Genomic DNA, 22,502 nt, shown 5'->3' on the forward strand with positions numbered 1-22,502 from the left:
AGTCTGAGGGCTTGGGTCATTCACGTCTTCTCCAGTCTGAGGCGCCGTGACCCTTGCCGCACACGCAAGTCTGAGGGCTTGGGTCCTTCACGTGTTCTCCAGACTGAGGCGCCGTGACCCACGCCGCACACGCAAGTCAGAGGGCTTGGGTACTTCACATGTTCTCCAGTCTGAGGCGCCGTGACCCTTGCCGCACACGCAAGTCTGAGGGCTTGGGGTCATTCACGTGTTCTCTAGTCTGAGGCGACGTGACCCTTGCCGCACATGCAAGTCTGAGGGCTTGGGTCCTTCACGTCTTCTCCAGTCTGAGGCGCCGTGACCCTTGCCGCACACTCAAGTCTGAGGGCTTGGGTCCTTCACCTCTTCTCCAGTCTGAGGCGCCGTGACCCTTGCCGCACACGCAATTCTGAGGGCTTGGGTCATTCATGTGTTCTCCAGTCCGAGTCGCCGTGACCCTTGCCTCACACGCAAGTCTGAGGGCTTGGGTCATTCATGTGTTCTCCAGTCTGAGGCGCCGTGACCCTTGCCGCACACGCAAGTCTGAGGGCTTGGGTCATTCATGTTTTCTCCAGTCTGAGGCGCCGTGACCCTTGCCGCACACGCAAGTCAGAGGGCTTGGGTACTTCACATGTTCTCCAGTCTGAGGCGCCGTGACCCTTGCCACACATGCAAGTCTGAGGGCTTGGGTCATTCATGTGTTCTCCAGTCTGAGGCGCCGTGACCCTTGCCGCACACGCAAGTCTGAGGGCTTGGGTCATTCACATATTCTCCAGTCTGAGGCACCGTGACCCTTGCCGCACATGCAAGTCTGAGGGCTTGGGTCATTCACGTATTCTCCAGTCTGAGGCGCCGTGACCCTTGCCGCAACGCAAGTCTGAGGGCTTGGGTCCCTTCACGTCTTCTCCAGTCTGAGGCGCCATAACCTTTGCCGCACACGCAAGTCTGAGGGCTTGGGTCATTCACGTGTTCTCCAGTCCGAGGCGCCGTGACCCTTGCCGCACACGCAAGTCTGAGGGCTTGGGTCATTCACGTCTTCTCCAATCCGAGGCGCCGTGACCCTTGCCGCACACGCAAGTCTGAGGCTTGGGTCATTCATGTCTTCTCCAGTCCGAGGCGCCGTGACTCTTGCCGCACACGCAAGTCTGAGGGCTTGGGTCCTTCACGTGTTCTCCAGACTGAGGCGCCGTGACCCACGCCGCACACGCAAGTCAGAGGGCTTGGGTACTTTCACATGTTCTCCAGTCTGAGGCGCCGTGACCCTTGCCGCACACGCAAGTCTGAGGGCTTGGTCCTTCAAGTGTTCTCCAGTCTGAGGCGCCGTGACCCTTGCCGCACACGCAAGTCTGAGGGCTTGGGTCATTCCACGTGTTCTCTAGTCTGAGGCGACGTGACCCTTGCCGCACATGCAAGTCTGAGGGCTTGGGTCCTTCACGTCTTCTCCAGTCTGAGGCGCCTTGACCCTTGTCGCACACGCAAGTCTGAGGGCTTGGGTCATTCATGTGTTCTCCAGTCTGAGGCGCCGTGACCCTTGCCGCACACGCAAGTCTGAGGGCTTGGGTCCTTCAAGTGTTCTCGAGTCTGAGGCGCCGTGACCCTTGCCGCACACGCAAGTCTGAGGGCTTGGGTCATTCACGTGTTCTCCAGTCTGAGGCGACGTGACCCTTGCCGCACACGCAAGTCTGAGGGCTTGGGTCCTTCACGTCTTCTCCAGTCTGAGGCGCCGTGACCCTTGCCGCACACGCAAGTCTGAGGGCTTGGGTCCTTCAAGTGTTCTCCAGTCTGAGGCGCCGTGACCCTTGCCGCACACGCAAGTCTGAGGGCTTGGGTCATTCACGTGTTCTCCAGTCTGAGGCGACGTGACCCTTGCCGCACACGCAAGTTCGAGGGCTTGGGTCATTCATGTCTTCTCCAGTCTGAAGAGCCGAGACCCGCGACGCACACGCAATTCTGAGGGCTTGGGTCATTCATGTCTTCTCCAGTCTGAGGCGTCGTGACCCTTGCCGCACACGCAAGTCTGAGGGTTTGGGTCATTCATGTCTTCTCCAGTCTGAGGTGCCGTGACCCTTGCCGCACACGCAAGTCTGAGGGCTTGGGTCCTTCAAGTCTTCTTCAGTCTAAGGCGCCGTGACCCTTGCCGCACATGCAAGTCTGAGGGCTTGGGTCATTCATGTCTTCTCCAGTCTGAGGCGCCGTGACCCTTGCCGCACACGCAAGTCTGAGGGCTTGGGTCATTCACGTCTTCTCCAGTCTGAGGCGCCGTGACCCGCGCCGCACACACAAGTCTGAGGGCTTGGGTCATTCATGTGTTCTCCGGTCTGAGGCACCTTGACCCTTGCCGCACACGCAAGTCTGAGGGCTTGGGTCATTCACGGCTTCGCCAGTCTGAGGTGCCGTGACCCTTGCCGCAAACGCAAGTCTGAGGGCTTGGGTCATTCATGTCTTCTCCAGTCTGAGGCACCGTGACCCTTGCCGCACACGCAAGTCTGAGGGCTTGGGTCATTCATGTCTTCTCCAGTCTGAGGCGCCGTGACCCTTGCCGCACATGCAAGTCTGAGGGCTTGGGTCATTCATGTCTTCTCCAGTCTGAGGCGCCGTGACCCTTGCCGCACACGCAAGTCTGAGGGCTTGGGTCCTTCAAGTGTTCTCCAGTCTGAGGCGCCGTGACCCTTGCCGCACACGCAAGTCTGAGGGCTTGGGTCATTCACGTGTTCTCTAGTCTGAGGCGACGTGACCCTTGCCGCACATGCAAGTCTGAGGGCTTGGGTCCTTCACGTCTTCTCCAGTCTGAGGCGCCTTGACCCTTGTCGCACACGCAAGTCTGAGGGCTTGGGTCATTCATGTGTTCTCCAGTCTGAGGCGCCGTGACCCTTGCCGCACACGCAAGTCTGAGGGCTTGGGTCCTTCAAGTGTTCTCGAGTCTGAGGCGCCGTGACCCTTGCCGCACACGCAAGTCTGAGGGCTTGGGTCATTCACGTGTTCTCCAGTCTGAGGCGACGTGACCCTTGCCGCACACGCAAGTCTGAGGGCTTGGGTCCTTCACGTCTTCTCCAGTCTGAGGCGCCGTGACCCTTGCCGCACACGCAAGTCTGAGGGCTTGGGTCCTTCAAGTGTTCTCCAGTCTGAGGCGCCGTGACCCTTGCCGCACACGCAAGTCTGAGGGCTTGGGTCATTCACGTGTTCTCCAGTCTGAGGCGACGTGACCCTTGCCGCACACGCAAGTTCGAGGGCTTGGGTCATTCATGTCTTCTCCAGTCTGAAGAGCCGAGACCCGCGACGCACACGCAATTCTGAGGGCTTGGGTCATTCATGTCTTCTCCAGTCTGAGGCGTCGTGACCCTTGCCGCACACGCAAGTCTGAGGGTTTGGGTCATTCATGTCTTCTCCAGTCTGAGGTGCCGTGACCCTTGCCGCACACGCAAGTCTGAGGGCTTGGGTCCTTCATGTCTTCTTCAGTCTAAGGCGCCGTGACCCTTGCCGCACATGCAAGTCTGAGGGCTTGGGTCATTCATGTCTTCTCCAGTCTGAGGCGCCGTGACCCTTGCCGCACACGCAAGTCTGAGGGCTTGGGTCATTCACGTCTTCTCCAGTCTGAGGCGCCGTGACCCGCGCCGCACACACAAGTCTGAGGGCTTGGGTCATTCATGTGTTCTCCGGTCTGAGGCACCTTGACCCTTGCCGCACACGCAAGTCTGAGGGCTTGGGTCATTCACGGCTTCGCCAGTCTGAGGTGCCGTGACCCTTGCCGCAAACGCAAGTCTGAGCGCTTGGGTCATTCATGTCTTCTCCAGTCTGAGGCACCGTGACCCTTGCCGCACACGCAAGTCTGAGGGCTTGGGTCATTCATGTCTTCTCCAGTCTGAGGCGCCGTGACCCTTGCCGCACATGCAAGTCTGAGGGCTTGGGTCATTCATGTCTTCTCCAGTCTGAGGCGCCGTGACCCTTGCCGCACACGCAAGTCTGACGCCTTGGGTCATTCATGTCTTCTCCAGTCTGAGGCGCTGTGACCCTTGCCGCACACGCAAGTCTGAGGGCTTGGGTCATTCATGTCTTCTTCAGTCTGAGGAGCCGTGACCCTTGCCGCACACGCAAGTCTGAGGGCTTGGGTCATTCATGTCTTCTCCAGTCTGAGTCACCTTGACCCTTGCCGCACACACAAGTCTGAGGGCTTGGGTCATTCATGTGTTCTCCAGTCTGAGGCGCTGTGACCTGCGCCGCACACGCAAGTCTGAGGGCTTGGGTCCTTCATGTCTTCTTCAGTCTAAGGCGCCGTGACCCTTGCCGCACATGCAAGTCTGAGGGCTTGGGTCATTCATGTCTTCTCCAGTCTGAGGCGCCGTGACCCTTGCCGCACACGCAAGTCTGAGGGCTTGGGTCATTCACGTCTTCTCCAGTCTGAGGCGCCGTGACCCGCGCCGCACACACAAGTCTGAGGGCTTGGGTCATTCATGTGTTCTCCGGTCTGAGGCACCTTGACCCTTGCCGCACACGCAAGTCTGAGGGCTTGGGTCATTCACGGCTTCGCCAGTCTGAGGTGCCGTGACCCTTGCCGCAAACGCAAGTCTGAGGGCTTGGGTCATTCATGTCTTCTCCAGTCTGAGGCACCGTGACCCTTGCCGCACACGCAAGTCTGAGGGCTTGGGTCATTCATGTCTTCTCCAGTCTGAGGCGCCGTGACCCTTGCCGCACATGCAAGTCTGAGGGCTTGGGTCATTCATGTGTTCTCCAGTCTGAGGCGCAGTGACCCTTGCCGCACACGCAAGTCTGAGGGCTTGGGTCATTCATGTGTTCTCCAGTCTGAGGCGCCGTGACCCTTGCCGCACACGCAAGTCTGAGGGCTTGGGTCATTCATGTTTTCTCCAGTCTGAGGCGCCGTGACCCTTGCCGCACACGCAAGTCTGAGGGCTTGGGTCATTCATGTGTTCTCCAGTCTGAGGCGCCGTGACCCTTGCCGCACACGCAAGTCTGAGGGCTTGGGTCATTCACATATTCTCCAGTCTGAGGCACCGTGACCCTTGCCGCACATGCAAGTCTGAGGGCTTGGGTCATTCACGTATTCTCCAGTCTAAGGCGCCGTGACCCTTGCCGCACACGCAAGTCTGAGGGCTTGGGTCATTCACGTCTTCTCCAGTCTGAGGCGCCGTGACCCTTGCCGCACACGCAAGTCTGAGGGCTTGGGTCCTTCACGTGTTCTCCAGACTGAGGCGCCGTGACCCACGCCGCACACGCAAGTCAGAGGGCTTGGGTACTTCACATGTTCTCCAGTCTGAGGCGCCGTGACCCTTGCCGCACACGCAAGTCTGAGGGCTTGGGTCCTTCAAGTGTTCTCCAGTCTGAGGCGCCGTGACCCTTGCCGCACACGCAAGTCTGAGGGCTTGGGTCATTCACGTGTTCTCTAGTCTGAGGTGACGTGACCCTTGCCGCACATGCAAGTCTGAGGGCTTGGGTCCTTCACGTCTTCTCCAGTCTGAGGCGCCGTGACCCTTGCCGCACATGCAAGTCTGAGGGATTGGGTCCTTCACCTCTTCTCCAGTCTGAGGCGCCGTGACCCTTGCCGCACACGCAAGTCTGAGGGCTTGGGTCATTCATGTGTTCTCCAGTCCAAGTCGCCGTGACCCTTGCCTCACACGCAAGTCTGAGGGCTTGGGTCATTCATGTGTTCTCCAGTCTGAGGCGCCGTGACCCTTGCCGCACACGCAAGTCTGAGGGCTTGGGTCATTCATGTTTTCTCCAGTCTGAGGCGCCATGACCCTTGCCGCACACGCAAGTCAGAGGGCTTGGGTACTTCACATGTTCTCCAGTCTGAGGCGCCGTGACCCTTGCCACACATGCAAGTCTGAGGGCTTGGGTCATTCATGTGTTCTCCAGTCTGAGGCGCCGTGACCCTTGCCGCACACGCAAGTCTGAGGGCTTGGGTCATTCACGTGTTCTCCAGTCTGAGGCGACGTGACCCTTGCCGCACACGCAAGTGTGAGGGCTTGGGTCCTTCATGTCTTCTCCAGTCTGAGGCGCCGTGACCCTTGCCGCACACACAAGTCTGAGGGCTTGGGTCCTTCACGTCTTCTCCAGTCTGAGGCGCCGTGACCCTTGCCGCACACGCAAGTCTGAGGGCTTGGGTCATTCACGTGTTCTCCAGTCCGAGGCGCCGTGACCCTTGCCGCACACGCAAGTCTGAGGGCTTGGGTCATTCACGTCTTCTCCAGTCCGAGGCGCCGTGACCCTTGCCGCACACGCAAGTCTGAGGGCTTGGGTCATTCATGTCTTCTCCAGTCCGAGGCGCCGTGACTCTTGCCGCACACGCAAGTCTGAGGGCATGGGTCATTCATGTGTTCTCCAGTCTGAGACACCGTGACACGCGCCGCACACGCAAGTCTGAGGGCTTGGGTCATTCATGTGTTCTCCAGTCTGAGGCACCGTGACCCTTGCCGCACACGCAAGTCTGAGGGCTTGGGTCCTTCATGTGTTCTCCAGTCTGAGGTGCCGTGACCCTTGCCACACATGCAAGTCTGAGGGCTTGGGTCATTCATGTGTTCTCCAGTCTGAGGCGCCGTGACCCTTGCCGCAAACGCAAGTCTGAGGGCTTGGGTCCTTCACGTCTTCTCCAGTCTGAGGCGCCGTAACCTTTGCCGCACACGCAAGTCTGAGGGCTTGGGTCATTCACGTGTTCTCCAGTCCGAGGCGCCGTGACCCTTGCCGCACACGCAAGTCTGAGGGCTTGGGTCATTCACGTCTTCTCCAATCCGAGGCGCCGTGACCCTTTCCGCACACGCAAGTCTGAGGGCTTGGGTCATTCATGTCTTCTCCAGTCCGAGGCGCCGTGACTCTTGCCGCACACGCAAGTCTGAGGGCATGGGTCATTCATGTGTTCTCCAGTCTGAGACACCGTGACACGCGCCGCACACGCAAGTCGGAGGGCTTGGGTCATTCATGTGTTCTCCAGTCTGAGGCGCCATGACCCTTGCCACACACGCAAGTCCGAGGCCTTGGGTCATTCATGTGTTCTCCAGTCTGAGGCGCCGTGACCCTTGCCTCACACGCAAGTCTGAGGGCTTGGGTCATTCATGTGTTCTCCAGTCTGAGGTGCCGTGACCCTTGCCGCACACGCAAGTCTGAGGGCTTGGGTCATTCACCTCTTCTCCAGTCTGAGGCGCCGTGACCCTTGCCGCACACGCAAGTCTGAGGGCTTGGGTCATTCATGTGTTCTCCAGTCCGAGTCGCCGTGACCCTTGCCTCACATGCAAGTCTGAGGGCTTGGGTCATTCATGTGTTCTCCAGTCTGAGGCGCCGTGACCCTTGCCGCACACGCAAGTCTGAGGGCTTGGGTCATTCATGTTTTCTCCAGTCTGAGGCGCGTGACCCTTGCCGCACACGCAAGTCAGAGGGCTTGGGTACTTCACATGTTCTCCAGTCTGAGGCGCCGTGACCCTTGCCACACATGCAAGTCTGAGGGCTTGGGTCATTCATGTGTTCTCCAGTCTGAGGCGCCGTGACCCTTGCCGCACACGCAAGTCTGAGGGCTTGGGTCATTCACGTGTTCTCCAGTCTGAGGCGACGTGACCCTTGCCGCACACGCAAGTGTGAGGGCTTGGGTCCTTCATGTCTTCTCCAGTCTGAGGCACCGTGACCCTTGCCGCACACACAAGTCTGAGGGCTTGGGTCCTTCACGTCTTCTCCAGTCTGAGGCGCCGTGACCCTTGCCGCACACGCAAGTCTGAGGGCTTGGGTCATTCACGTGTTCTCCAGTCCGAGGCGCCGTGACCCTTGCCGCACACGCAAGTCTGAGGGCTTGGGTCATTCATGTCTTCTCCAGTCCGAGGCGCCGTGACCCTTGCCGCACACGCAAGTCTGAGGGCTTGGGTCATTCATGTCTTCTCCAGTCCGAGGCGCCGTGACTCTTGCCGCACACGCAAGTCTGAGGGCATGGGTCATGTTAGACGGACCGGGAGGGTCGGCCGAGGATAAGGGGAGAGGTCTCCGGGGAGAGCCGTCTCCAATGAATCGTACAGACAAGTAACTTCCCCCCCACAGACGGACACCACACAATGATAAAGTTCAACGATACTTTATAGGCAATTCTTCAAGTACGGTAGAAGGGTACAAGGAGGTCTGGACTCAGGGGTCCCCTCTATTCTGGTCTCTGTTTGGGAAAGGGGTAGCGGGACAGTCTTGTTACCAAAATGATGGAAATAGCTCTCAATCCTCGAGCTCGGTGGTGTAGATGAACGGGCCGCGGCGGAGCCAGCAGGTCCCGAGATGGATGAAGGAAGACGACGGTCCGCGGCAGAGCCAGCAGGTCCCGATGAAGGTGGTGGTTACAAACGGTCCGCGGCCACGCCAGCAGGTCCCGACGATGATGAAGGATAGGGTGGTTCCCAAAGCCGCGGCAGCGCCAGCAGGCAAGACGAGGGTGCACAAGACAGAGCTACGGCAGCGCCAGTAGTCCGTCAAGGATGAGTTCTTCTTTGCGTCTCTCGACTCCAAGATACAACTGCCGTCCTGCTCTGGAGCTGCCCCAGTTATAGGGCTGGTGTGCTTTGATGTCCGGACCCTCGCACTTGGAGGTCGGGAGGTCCGGGATGAGGGAGCTCAGACACCCAGCAGGGGGGTGGAGCCAGCGCCCGGGGAGGCGATGGGTGAGCGGTACTTGGCGGGGGAGAGCCATCGACACCTCTTGCTCCCATTGACTTGACCAAGTAGCCCGCTCACCTCCTGGGTGGATGTTGGTGCCGGAATGTCTGGGGCCTGGCCAGGCCCAGGGTTGAGGTCGATCGGGGGCCAGGCGGCCTCGTGGTGGAGTGTCCAAGATGGCGCCCAGGATGGGCGCGCAGGCCGGTAGTGGGTCGGCCTACGCGGTCAACAGGTTCGAGTGTAGGGGTCCCTGCGGGGACGGTGGACGTGCAATGGTGGTGTGTGGTACTTGCGTGGCTGGCTCGGGCCTGGTTGGGCCGGGGGAGAGCGGCCCTTCATGTGGCCTGTCCAACATGCGTCCCCCCCAGCTGAAGGCGGGGAGAGTTACCCATTCTCTTGGGGACTCTTCTCGTCGAGGCGGAAGAACCGGGACAGGCCATCTGCGTTGGCGTGATCTGGCCCCGGCCGATGTTCAACTGTGAAGTCCATCCCTTGTAGGGAGATGGACCAGCGTAGTAACTTCGGGTTTTCCCCCCGCATCTGCATCAGCCACTGCAGGGGTCGGTGGTCGGTCTGTACCCGAAAGGGTGTGCCAAAAAGGTAGGGCCGGAGCTTCTTGAGGGCCCATACCACCGCGAAGGCCTCCCTCTCTATGGTGCTCCAGCGTTGTTCCCGTGGTAGGAGTCGCCGGCTGATGAAGGCCACCGGTTGATCACGGCCTTCGGTGTTCACTTGAGACAGGACTGCCCCAATGCCATGGTCGGAGGCATCCGTCTGGACGATGAACTCCCGGCTGTAGTCGGGGGCCTGGAGCACAGGGGCGGAGCACATGGCGGCTTTCAATTGTTCAAATGCAGCTTGACACTCTGGGGTCCAGTTGACTTTCTGGGGCTGATTTTTTGACGTGAGTTCTGTGAGGGGCCTCACGATAGTCCCATAGTCTTTCACGAACCTTCGGTAATAGCCCGTGAGGCCCAGGAAGGCTCGTACCTCGGTCTGGGTAATGGGGGGCTGCCAGGACTGGATGGCGGCAATTTTTAGCTGCAGAGGGGCCACCAGGCCGCTTCCCACCTGGTGCCTGAGGTAGGTTACAGACCCTTGCCCAATTTGACATTTGCTGGCCTTGATCGTGAGGCCGGCTCGCTGAAGGGCGTGCAGCACTGCTCGGAGGTGGTGGAGGTGCTCGGACCACTGGTTGCTGTATACAGCGATGTCGTCTAGGTAGGCGGCGCTGAATCCTTCGAGCCCCGCCAGGACCTGATTGACGAGCCGTTGGAATGTTGCTGGGGCATTCTTCATGCCGAAGGGCATGACTGTGAAATGGTAATGGCCATCGGGAGTGGAAAAGGCAGAACGTTCTTGTGCCCGGGGTGTGAGGCCGATTTGCCAGTAGCCCGCCGTCAGGTCGAAGATACTGAGGTAGCGGGCAGCTCCCATGCGGTCGATTAGTTCATCTGCCCGGGGGATGGGATGTGCGTCTGTCCTGGTGACCGCATTCAAGCCCCGGTAGTCGACGCAGAACCGGAGTTCTGGTGTGGTGCCGGGGGCAGCTGCTTTGGGGACCAGTACTACAGGGCTGGCCCAGGGGCTGTCTGAGGGCTCGATGACCCCGAGCGTGAGCATTTTGGCTACTTCCTCCTGGATGCAGGCCCGTACCCGATCTGGCACGCGGTAGGCCCGGTGGCGGATAGGGGGGCTGTCCCCCGTGTCCACATCGTGCGTACACCAGGAAGTGACACCTGGGGTGAGGGAGAACAGGCTGGCGAATTGTGACAGGAGAACTTGGCACTCCTGGCGTTGCTCTCGGGTGAGGGCCTCTGAGAGTCGGACCCCATCTACGGAGCCGTCTTTCTCCTGCGTTCGTAGGAGGTCCGGGAGGGGCTCGGAGTCCTCTTCAGCCCCATTGTCTGTGGCCATCAGGAGGCTGAGTTCTGTCCGTACAAAGTGCGGTTTCAGTCTGTTAGCGTGGAGGACCCGGAGGGGGTTCCGGGAAGATTCCAAGTCGATGAGATAGGTAGCCGGACCCTTGCGCTCGACCACTTTGAAGGGCCCTGTCCACTTGTCTTGTAGGGCGCAGGGTTCGGTGGGGGACATCACCCATACCTGTTGCCCAGGTTCAAATTCGATGGAGGAGGCATTCCGGTCATACCACCTTTTCATGTCCTCTTGACTGGCCTCTAGGTTGGCTTTTGCTAGTTCTCGGAATCGTCGGGTCTGGTTGCGGAGTGCTAAGAGGTAGCGGAAAACATCTGGTGGGTTCTTTAGAGGGGGCATCTCCCAGCCTTCCTTAACTAGGCTGAGCGGCCCGCGCACGGGGTGTCCATATAGCAGTTCAAATGGGCTGAAGCCCAGGGACTTCTGGGGAACCTCTCGATATGCGAAGAGGAGGCACGGCAGCAGCACATCCCACTGGCGACGGAGGGGCTCTTCCAACCCCCCGATCATCCCTTTGAGCGTGCGGTTGAACCGCTCAACGAGTCCGTTTCCTTGAGGGTGATAGGGGGTCGTGAACCGGTAGGTAACCCCGCACTGTTGCCAGAGAGATTTCATATATTTCGAAATAAAGTTCGTGCCTCTGTCACTGACGACCTCCCGGGGGAAGCCCACCCGGGAGAAGATCCCCATCAGAGCCCGGCCGACTACCGGGGCTGTCACAGTCCGCAGGGGAACAGCCTCCGGGTAGCGGGTGGCGTGGTCCACTAGCACCAGGATGAATCGATGGCCTTGTTTTGTGCGCGGGTCCAGGGGCCCTACGATATCGATTCCGACCCTCTCGAACGGGGTGGTGACCACGGGAAAAGGTTGCAGGGGGGCTTTCAGTTTGCGGCCGCTCTTCCCACTGGCTTGGCACGTGGGGCAAGATCGGCAATGCTGGTGTACATTGTCCCTCATTTTGGGCCAGAAGAAGTGGGTCACCAGGCGGCTATAGGTTTTGTCTTGACCCAAGTGTCCTGCCAGGGGGACATCGTGGGCCAGGTTTAGCAGAAAGTCTCTAAAACGGAGGGGTACCACTAGGACTCGGCTGGCCCCCAGCTCCGCGATTCTTTGCTCACTGTACAGCAGATCATTGTCCCAGTAGACCCAGTGAGTTCCGGAGGTATCCCCTGCGCTTTGGGCTAGCGCTTGCTGGCGGAGTCCCTCGAGGGAGGGACAGGTCTTTTGTTCTTGGCGAAATTGTTCTTGCGTGGGCCCCCCCTCTTGAGGCCACTGGTCGAGGTTAGCGAGGTCTGGAGGTTGAGCTGGTTCGGGGGGGACGTCACGGTCGGTGGTTTCGGCGGGGGCGACCGGGGGCGGTGGCGCCAGCCATTCGAGTTCCTCTGGGCGGGTGTTGGCACGGGCGGTCATGGACCGGGTGGTGACGCACGCCCAGTCCGGGACGCCCAGCATCCCCAGGTGCTCTTTTCGTTCGACTGCTGCCCATGGAGAGCTTTCCAGGTCATTACCCAGGAGGCAGTCTACGGGGGCATCATCTCGGACCGTCACCTTCAACATGCCGGAGACCCCTCCCCATTCGAAGGGGACGCAGGCCATCCGACACAGACTTTCTGAGTTATCGGCTGAGCGTACAGGGCAGAGAATGTTTGGTAAGTATTGTTCGGGGTTCACCAGGTGACAGCGGACGGCTGTTACACTGGCCCCAGTGTCACGAAGGGCTTCAGCCCGGCGTCCATTGATGCCCACCCATTGGCTGTACTTCTGGGTATTAGCGGGTAGGGGGACCCGCGGGACCATGTCTCTCCCCCCTAGGCAGGCGAGAGCCATGGCGGCTGGCTCCCATTCTTGGTGTTCCTGTTCATATTCTTCTTGTTCCTCTGAGATCTGCTCCTCCCCCAGAGCAGCAGCGGCTACTTGGCGGGGTCTTGGGCTCTGGTACTGGGGGCAGTTTGGGTCGTTTGCATAGTGTCCGACTCGTTGGCATCGATGGCAGATAACATTGGCTCGATGTCCCGGTCGCGCTGGGGTGCTGTCCCGGTTGGTCGGGGGGGTGGGGCTGGTAGTGGGGGTGACCGGAGCGTTGCTTCTTCCGCGTCCTTGGCCTCCACCTCCTCGGGGACGGTGCTGACCATTGTTGTTCCGGCTCTGTTCGCAGGACCCATTTCGACTCACTCTGGTGATCTCCCACCGGTCTGCTTCGGCTGCGAGCTGCCGGGGATCCGTTAACTTGCTGTCGAGGAGGTGCTGGCGAAGTTCAATGAAGCAATTGTTCGACAGATGCTCCCATACCATAAGATTGAACAGTTGTTCGTAGGTTGTGACCTTGCTTCCTTTGATCCAGCCCTCGAAGGCTCGGCTAAAGTAATTGACATAGTCCACCCAAGTTGTACCTGGGATGCGGGTGCAGTCTCGGAACCTCTGCCGGTACATCTCGGGTGTGAGGCCATAGCGGGTGAGGAGTGCAGCTTTCATATGGTCATAGGAGGTCATCTGGTGGTCCGGGAGTTGCAGCAGGGCGTCGCGGCCCTCATTGAGGAATCTCCCCCACAGACCGGCCCCCCAATCGCTTCTATCGATCCGGTGTGCAGTCATAGCGATTTCATAGGCCTTAAACCATTGCTGGATGTCGTCCTCTCGGAAGTATTCTCGAACGACATCCTTGGGGATGTGTACCTTCTTCTCTGTTGCCCCTGGAGTGTGGGGTTGCTCGGGCACCCCTGCTTCTTTATTCTGTTTGCGTAGGTCGATTTCAGCTAATTTCCGCTCATGTTCATATGCCAGTTTCTTTTCTTCGAGCTCCCTTTGTCTCTGTTTCTCCTCTCTTTCTTCTCGGAGACGCAGGTGCTCTAAGTTGATTTTCTGTTCGGCCAACTTCAGTTCAACGTCCATTTTGAGCCGGGCCATTTCCAGCTCGTGTAGTCGGGTTCTTTCTCGTTCCTGGATCTCGTCTGGCGAGAGACCCGTTCTTCGTTCTTCAGGGGCCATGGGGGTTTGTGCTGCGATGTCTTGATCGGGGGTTCCGGCAGCCCCGGTTTCTGCCCAGGATTCTAGGGCCTGCTTAAAGTCATCTTTGGTATTTAGTCCGGTGGTAGCGATACCTAATTCGATACAGAACTGTTTAAGTTCACGATGGCTGTACTCGTCCAATTTCTCCATCTGGAATTTCTCCGTTGATCCGCTGTCTTTAGTTGACATCGTGATTCGCCGTGGGGTGAGCTACTCTCTGTACGGTTTATGCGGTGATTCGGATCCCGTCGCTGGCCACCAATGTTAGACGGACCGGGAGGGTCGGCCGAGGATAAGGGGAGAGGTCTCCGGGGAGAGCCGTCTCCAATGAATCGTACAGACAAGTAACTTCCCCCCCACAGACGGACACCACACAATGATAAAGTTCAACGATACTTTATAGGCAATTCTTCAAGTACGGTAGAAGGGTACAAGGAGGTCTGGACTCAGGGGTCCCCTCTATTCTGGTCTCTGTTTGGGAAAGGGGTAGCGGGACAGTCTTGTTACCAAAATGATGGAAATAGCTCTCAATCCTCGAGCTCGGTGGTGTAGATGAACGGGCCGCGGCGGAGCCAGCAGGTCCCGAGATGGATGAAGGAAGACGACGGTCCGCGGCAGAGCCAGCAGGTCCCGATGAAGGTGGTGGTTACAAACGGTCCGCGGCCACGCCAGCAGGTCCCGACGATGATGAAGGATAGGGTGGTTCCCAAAGCCGCGGCAGCGCCAGCAGGCAAGACGAGGGTGCACAAGACAGAGCTACGGCAGCGCCAGTAGTCCGTCAAGGATGAGTTCTTCTTTGCGTCTCTCGACTCCAAGATACAACTGCCGTCCTGCTCTGGAGCTGCCCCAGTTATAGGGCTGGTGTGCTTTGATGTCCGGACCCTCGCACTTGGAGGTCGGGAGGTCCGGGATGAGGGAGCTCAGACACCCAGCAGGGGGGTGGAGCCAGCGCCCGGGGAGGCGATGGGTGAGCGGTACTTGGCGGGGGAGAGCCATCGACACCTCTTGCTCCCATTGACTTGACCAAGTAGCCCGCTCACCTCCTGGGTGGATGTTGGTGCCGGAATGTCTGGGGCCTGGCCAGGCCCAGGGTTGAGGTCGATCGGGGGCCAGGCGGCCTCGTGGTGGAGTGTCCAAGATGGCGCCCAGGATGGGCGCGCAGGCCGGTAGTGGGTCGGCCTACGCGGTCAACAGGTTCGAGTGTAGGGGTCCCTGCGGGGACGGTGGACGTGCAATGGTGGTGTGTGGTACTTGCGTGGCTGGCTCGGGCCTGGTTGGGCCGGGGGAGAGCGGCCCTTCATGTGGCCTGTCCAACATGTCATTCATGTGTTCTCCAGTCTGAGACACCATGACACGCGCCGCACACGCAAGTCTGAGGGCTTGGGTCATTCATGTGTTCTCCAGTCTGAGGCACCGTGACCCTTGCCGCACACGCAAGTCTGAGGGCTTGGGTCCTTCATGTGTTCTCCAGTCTGAGGTGCCGTGACCCTTGCCACACACGCAAGTCTGAGGGCTTGGGTCATTCATGTGTTCTCCAGTCTGAGGCGCCGTGACCCTTGCCGCAAACGCAAGTCTGAGGGCTTGGGTCCTTCACGTCTTCTCCAGTCTGAGGCGCCATAACCTTTGCCGCACACGCAAGTCTGAGGGCTTGGGTCATTCACGTGTTCTCCAGTCCGAGGTGCCGTGACCCTTGCCGCACACGCAAGTCTGAGGGCTTGGGTCATTCACGTCTTCTCCAATCCGAGGTGCCGTGACCCTTGCCGCACACGCAAGTCTGAGGGCTTGGGTCATTCATGTCTTCTCCAGTCCGAGGCGCCGTGACTCTTGCCGCACACGCAAGTCTGAGGGCTTGGGTCCTTCACGTGTTCTCCAGACTGAGGCGCCGTGACCCACGCCGCACACGCAAGTCAGAGGGCTTGGGTACTTCACATGTTCTCCAGTCTGAGGCGCCGTGACCCTTGCCGCACACGCAAGTCTGAGGGCTTGGGTCCTTCAAGTGTTCTCCAGTCTGAGGCGCCGTGACCCTTGCCGCACACGCAAGTCTGAGGGCTTGGGTCATTCACGTGTTCTCTAGTCTGAGGCGACGTGACCCTTGCCGCACATGCAAGTCTGAGGGCTTGGGTCCTTCACGTCTTCTCCAGTCTGAGGCGCCGTGACCCTTGCCGCACATGCAAGTCTGAGGGATTGGGTCCTTCACCTCTTCTCCAGTCTGAGGCGCCGTGACCCTTGCCGCACACGCAAGTCTGAGGGCTTGGGTCATTCATGTGTTCTCCAGTCCGAGTCGCCGTGACCCTTGCCTCACACGCAAGTCTGAGGGCTTGGGTCATTCATGTGTTCTCCAGTCTGAGGCGCCGTGACCCTTGCCGCACACGCAAGTCTGAGGGCTTGGGTCATTCATGTTTTCTCCAGTCTGAGGCGCCATGACTCTTGCCGCACACGCAAGTCAGAGGGCTTGGGTACTTCACATGTTCTCCAGTCTGAGGCGCCGTGACCCTTGCCACACATGCAAGTCTGAGGGCTTGGGTCATTCATGTGTTCTCCAGTCTGAGGCGCCGTGACCCTTGCCGCACACGCAAGTCTGAGGGCTTGGGTCATTCACGTGTTCTCCAGTCTGAGGCGACGTGACCCTTGCCGCACACGCAAGTGTGAGGGCTTGGGTCCTTCATGTCTTCTCCAGTCTGAGGCGCCATGACCCTTGCCGCACACACAAGTCTGAGGGCTTGGGTTGTGGTAAATAAATAAATAATACCCTATTTTTGACTAGACTTATAGCATAACAGATAGCTCAATAAATAAGAGTCAAGATTCGAGGTAGTAGGAGTTTCTGCAGGTTTATTACAGCATAAGGACAGGATCAGGACAACCTGCATGGGAATAGGACAATAAGGCCCAGCAGGACAACTGGGGCCCAGCAGCTGCCGGGGCTTGGTCTGGGATGAGCGCGCTAACATTTAATAACAAAACATTGACTTATATACATAGCGCAAACACATAGCATTACATTGCAGTAGGCGTAACAGTAGGTGGAGTAGAAGGCGTGACGCGTAGCAGTCGCGAGAGATAACAGAAATAAGAGGTGTAACTGGGAGTTTACTTAGACATGTGATGCAAAACGTAACAGAATATGTCATGAATGGGCGGAAACATTGGAGGGGGCTACCTAAGGAGCCGGGACCTCTAACCTAATGGTGCGCGAAAACTAGCAATGACGTGTTACTAGGAGAAGCTGGGGGCTACGAACTCTGTGCTAGGAGCAGAGACTAGAGTCTGGAGGGTCGGAGCGACATGTACCTAAACCCTATCTGGTATCTAATGTTTAGGGAACATGTTGATATAAACTAGAAGTCATGAGGGGAAAGGCTAACCTGATTCTAAGACTGGACCATGCATTATTCTACATGTAGTGCGTGATGAAGAATACTAAATGACCATTAAATACAGTATTTCTCTAACATGGAGACGAGAAGGCTAGACAATGACGGAAACTATTGATGCAGTTCAGTAGCTTAGGAATGCAGAGGAGGAGGACTGAACTGATAGCAGGAATCATAACATACTCTTGGCAGACTCAGAGGCAGAGCCGGGATGCACCGGGCACTGCGAGGCAGGAAGTAAGTGAAGGGTCGAGGATACAGGTGGGGGCTGTATCGCTCCTTAGCGAGGCTTTCAGGAGACAGGAGCTGAATCTGTGGTCCGGGCCCTTTTGAGGCCTGGAAACGGAGACTTTATAATTGAATAACGTGCACACTGAGAAACGTGGCAACATTACTTACATAGGCCTGATATTCGTAGTATTCACGAGGACTGGAAACTAACATACTAGAGGTGGACACAACTGGAATTGCGTCATTAATCAGAAATGGGGAATAACATATGCATATTGATCATGCACACATAACATATGATGGATGAGGCGTAGGGACACAGAACATGGCAAAATTTACTTTTCCACATTCCCTCCTTGTCACTACGTTTCCATCAGGAAACATCAATATTCATGATACCGTCTATCATTTCATACAGTACCATTTGCTCGTCTCGAATTGTCTTGGAACGGGATTTAGAACAGGGCTTGGGACGGGGAATACAAGAGGTAGCACACATGCTGCAAATCGCAGGGCCACATTGTATACAGAGGCAGCAGCTAAATATGATCGCTACTGCAATACCTAAAAAGGACAGGACTTTCCAACCCCATGCGGAAATTATATTCCAGAACCAACCGGACCATGTCCAGATGCCTGGATCTTGGTGTAACAGATGGGCAATTTTATGGAGTCTGGTTATAGCTGAATAAACAGACGGCGCGTTATTTGGAATGAAAATGCAGCAACTGGATCCGAGGACTCTACAGGCCCCGCCCCTATCGGCCAATATGACGTCAAGGACGAGACGATTCTGTAAAACGACAATTCTCATAAAGGATTGCTCTTCAGTTAAGTTACCTAGAGCGGAGGCAGTCTCATCTACTACTGCTTCAAGGGTTCTTGTTAACCTACGAATGAGCTTACTGTTTACAACTGTGCCTAAATAAGGGAAAACACCTTTATCTATATCAATGAATTGCTCTGCGGCGGTTTCAGTATAATCGACAATCGGGAGATTTCTCTTGTGTCTAGTGTGTACTAAGAAAGGATTCCTATGATAGTCAGGTGGGGCTAGAAAAACAGGTGGCAGTAGGAAAGCAATGTAACAGGTTCCCTCCCAATCGAGGGGCAGACGGACATATGCAGTTTGACCACAAATAAAATAAGAATGACGTGAAGCTTTGAAAATAGATTTCCCACTGTCACTATACTGGATAACAGTAGTACATTCACTATGACCTATATGTGCAGAACCATAACTACGGACACATAATTCGCCTTTGACTGGTAGTTCTGAAATAGCGGGTGAGTCTGGAGTAGTATCAGACTGAACATTCAGAACCATGAAATTCGACGAATAATTTCCTAAATTATATACTTCATTTTCTAAATCTAAACCTGTTCTGTGGGGAAGACCTTGCTTGTCTGGAAAACATGTACTGTTAAGAGAAGACATATCTGTTGAGGATGACGTTAACGTGGACCATGCTCCACACGAACCATTGTGTGAGAATGGATAAGGAAAGAGTGGCAGAACTCCCTTCGGTGTCTGGAAAGGGGGGAGTCGACCACACACCAAACAATTAGTGGCATTGCTGGTCTGGTGTGAATAATGTAACATACGGATAAATGTGTTATTACGCATAGCGAGGCGGTATGAATATTCGTGAGGAGGCAGATCACTAAACGTGTGCTCTACTGTAGCATGAGCAGACATATTTACATGAGGAACTGGAAAACACAGATAGAAAGCATAGCTGGTGCAGGAAATCATTATGCTGAGAAATAATACGAAACTCAGAAAAACGATACATTTGATTGAACTTTGACTGACTCTCTCACTATGGGGGTCTATTTTATACATGTCAGAAACAGTCTAACCGTTTCACCTAGGGGAGGACTTATACAATCAAACTGGCTGACTTATTAGACCTGAGCTTTAACTTATACTCCTGTTGCGGAGTTTTCTCTAACAAGGGAGGGGTTGTAATAATGTCTTGTGCGGGACAGTCCTTAAGAGCAATATTTTGGCAGTCTTTCGAATCCTGGGAAATGTTCTTGGAAATGTTTTTGAAGACTGGTTTCGATCCTTTGAAAAGTTTTACATGAGAAAGGTGGACCCACCCCTTCCTGCCTTCCAACTTGACGGCAGTTCGGGTGGTCAAGAGGACCTGACGTGGCTCCTTCCAACGTGGTTCCAGCGGACTTGATCTGTCGAAATTTCTGATCATCACAAGGGAGCCTGGAACGATCTCGTGCGGTGCCACCTCGGTATTGTCTGGAAATGCGGCGGCAACCTGTGAACGACATGAGTTGAGGGCAGACATCAAGGAAGCTAGGTAATCTGTCAGCATATTACATGAAACATCGGTAATACTTCGGGGTCTAGGAGTACCCCACATATTAGGGGGGCGGCCGAAAACGACCTCATACGGGGACAGACCTGATCTGGAATGTGCGACCATACGCATGTAAAATAAAGCGACTGGCAGAGCTATTAACCAGTCCACACCTTTGTCCTTACAGATTTTTGCAATACGGATTTTCAGAGTCTGATTATGTCTCTCGACTAGTCCGGCTGCTTCTGGATGGCGTACACAATGGAACTTCCACTGGTACCCTAACAACAGGGAAACGTGCTTCATTAACTCTGAGGAGAATGGCTGACCGTTATCAGAATATACGACTCTAGGGAGTCCGTATCTAGGGAAAAATTCACGAACCAACTGCTTGGCAGTGGTCGCGGCTGTGTAATCTGGGACTGGATATGCTTCTGTCCATCTGGACAAGGCACATACAACTACAAGGACATACTTGAAACCTCGACATCGCTCCATCTGAATATAATCCATCTGGAGGACCTCAAAAGGGTGGTCAGGGGGCTGGAAACCACCTTGTTCCACCGGGACACTTTTACCTGGATTAAACTGACAACATATCATACAGGTACGGACTTTCTGCTTGGCTGCAGCTCGTAAATGCTTGTTGAACCAAATGTTCTGGATACTGTCTAACATAGCTTTTTCTCCTAAATGTGCTGGACTATGTGCGGTATTGATAATGACTTGAACCATAGAATCGGGGAGAAACCATGTGGCTCTACCCTTCGTTAACCATCCTTGATCTGTCTGGACCCCTCCTTGTACAGACCATTTCTTGATTTCATCGGGAGTAGCATGTAACTGGATATCTATGACATCTTGAGTAGGGTCCTTAACTGTCATGCATGTAGTCAGATCTGGAATATGTGTCTGATTAACTGGAATGTCTGGAGTCTGTGCTGTAAGCTTGGCTGTGCGGTCTGCTAAATCATTACCTTGGGAAATAATGTCAGTGACTTTCGTATGTGCTTTGCACTTCATGATAGCAATAGATGTCGGTAAATGTATGGCATCTAACAGGGCTTGAATAAGGAGACCATGCTGAATCTTGGTTCCATGAGAAGTCATGAAACCTCTCTCCTGCCAGAGCACTCCGAAGTCGTGTACAACTCCGAATGCGTAACGTGAATCTGTGTAAACATTAACTTTCAGGTTCTTGGCATGTATACAGGCTTGTGTCAGAGCGACTAGCTCTGCTGCTTGAGCGGACAGGGTGTCAATACGGTGTGTTTCAATAACTTCAGTGTCAGTAGTCACTGCATACGCGGCGACTAGTTCTCCTGTACTAGTTCTCATACATGAACCATCCACATAAAGTGTCAGGTCAGGATCTGGTAACGGAATATCTGTCAGGTCTTGTCTTGGCTTTGTCGTAATGTTAACTACTTCCACACAATCATGTGTGTCTGGATTTGAACTAACTGATGGTAACAGTGTAGCAGGATTCAGGGCATTGCAGCGTCTAATTTCTATGTGTGGCTGGAACAGTGTCAATTCATAACCTGTTAAACGTGCAATTGTCAAGTGCTGAGTTTGTGTTCGGTTTAAAAGAACTTCTACTGAATGTGGGACTTGTACTGTCAGGGAATGTCCTAAAACTATGGAATCACTTTGTCTGATAGCTAGTGCTGTGGCTGCAACTGACTTGAGGCACGCAGGCAACGCCTGGGCGACTGGATCTAATGTGCTCGAAAAATAAGCACAGGGCTTGTATTGACCTGCTTGATCTTGTGTGAGAACAGATAATGCTGTACCTTCCCGTTCAGTAACGAAAAGTGTAAAAGGCTTACTGTAGTTCGGTGTAGCTAGAACTGGAGCTTGACATAGGGCTTTCTTTAACTCGTTGAAACTAAGTGTATGGTCAGATGTCCAAGGGAGGACAGTCGATACGGCTGCCTCCTGTGTCGTTAACTGTATCAGTGGCTTGGCTAGGAATGCATACTGGGGAATCCATTGTCTACAATAAGAAGTAAGGCCGATAAAAGCACGTACCTCCTTCTGGGTTCTGGGCTGGGGAAGACTCGCTATTAACTGGATACGGTCTGGTGTCAACTGCCTACCCCTCTTGGACAGCAAGTGTCCTAAGTATACCACTTGCTGGACACAGAATTGAAGCTTCGAAGGTGACACCTTGTGCCCCATCTCGGCTAGAAAATACAGAACTGTAAGTGATGCTCGTTCGCAAGCATGTTCAGAACGGGCCGTGATCAGTAGATCATCGACATACTGGAGCAGGGCAGTGTCAGTTGGCATGTGAATGTTGTCTAGTTGTCTCTTGAGTGCTTGACTGTAAATACTAGGGCTTTCTGTGAAACCTTGAGGAGCGCGTGTAAACATATAGCTCCTTCCATTTAAACAAAATCCGAAAAGAAACTGGCTGTCTGGATGAATTGGAACACTAAAAAATGCATTCTTGAGGTCAATAACAGTGAAAAACATGGCTTCGGAATCAATGGCTGTTAACAGGGAAGAAATGTCTGGAACAACTGGGTACTGAGGAATAATACATTTATTAAGCTCTCGTAAATCAATCACTAATCGATATACTGGGGGTGCATTTGGATCAGTACGTTTCATGACTGGAATGATCGGAGAATTACACACATTGGAGTCAGTTTCTACAACTACTCCTTGAGCCATGAGCTCGTCAATAATTTTGGATAAGGCTGCTACAGCCTCAGGTGGCAATCTGTACTGTCTGATTCGGGGTAACACTACACCTGGTTTGAGAGTCACACGATAGGGTGTGATTTGCATGTAACCTACATCAGTTGGACCTTGCGCCCATAAATGCTGCGGAACATTAGACAATCTTGAATCAAAATCTCGTAACACATAGTGACCCTTAAAGTCACGTAGGAACAGACGTATTCCCTCTGGGGAACAGCAAATAACTGCACCTAACTCTTTCAGTGTCTTAATGCCTAATAGATTTTCTGGACATGACTTAGTAAGTAACAGATCAGTA

This window comes from Lissotriton helveticus, chromosome 12, assembly GCF_964261635.1.
Source record: "Lissotriton helveticus chromosome 12, aLisHel1.1, whole genome shotgun sequence".
Taxonomy (NCBI): domain Eukaryota; kingdom Metazoa; phylum Chordata; class Amphibia; order Caudata; family Salamandridae; genus Lissotriton; species Lissotriton helveticus.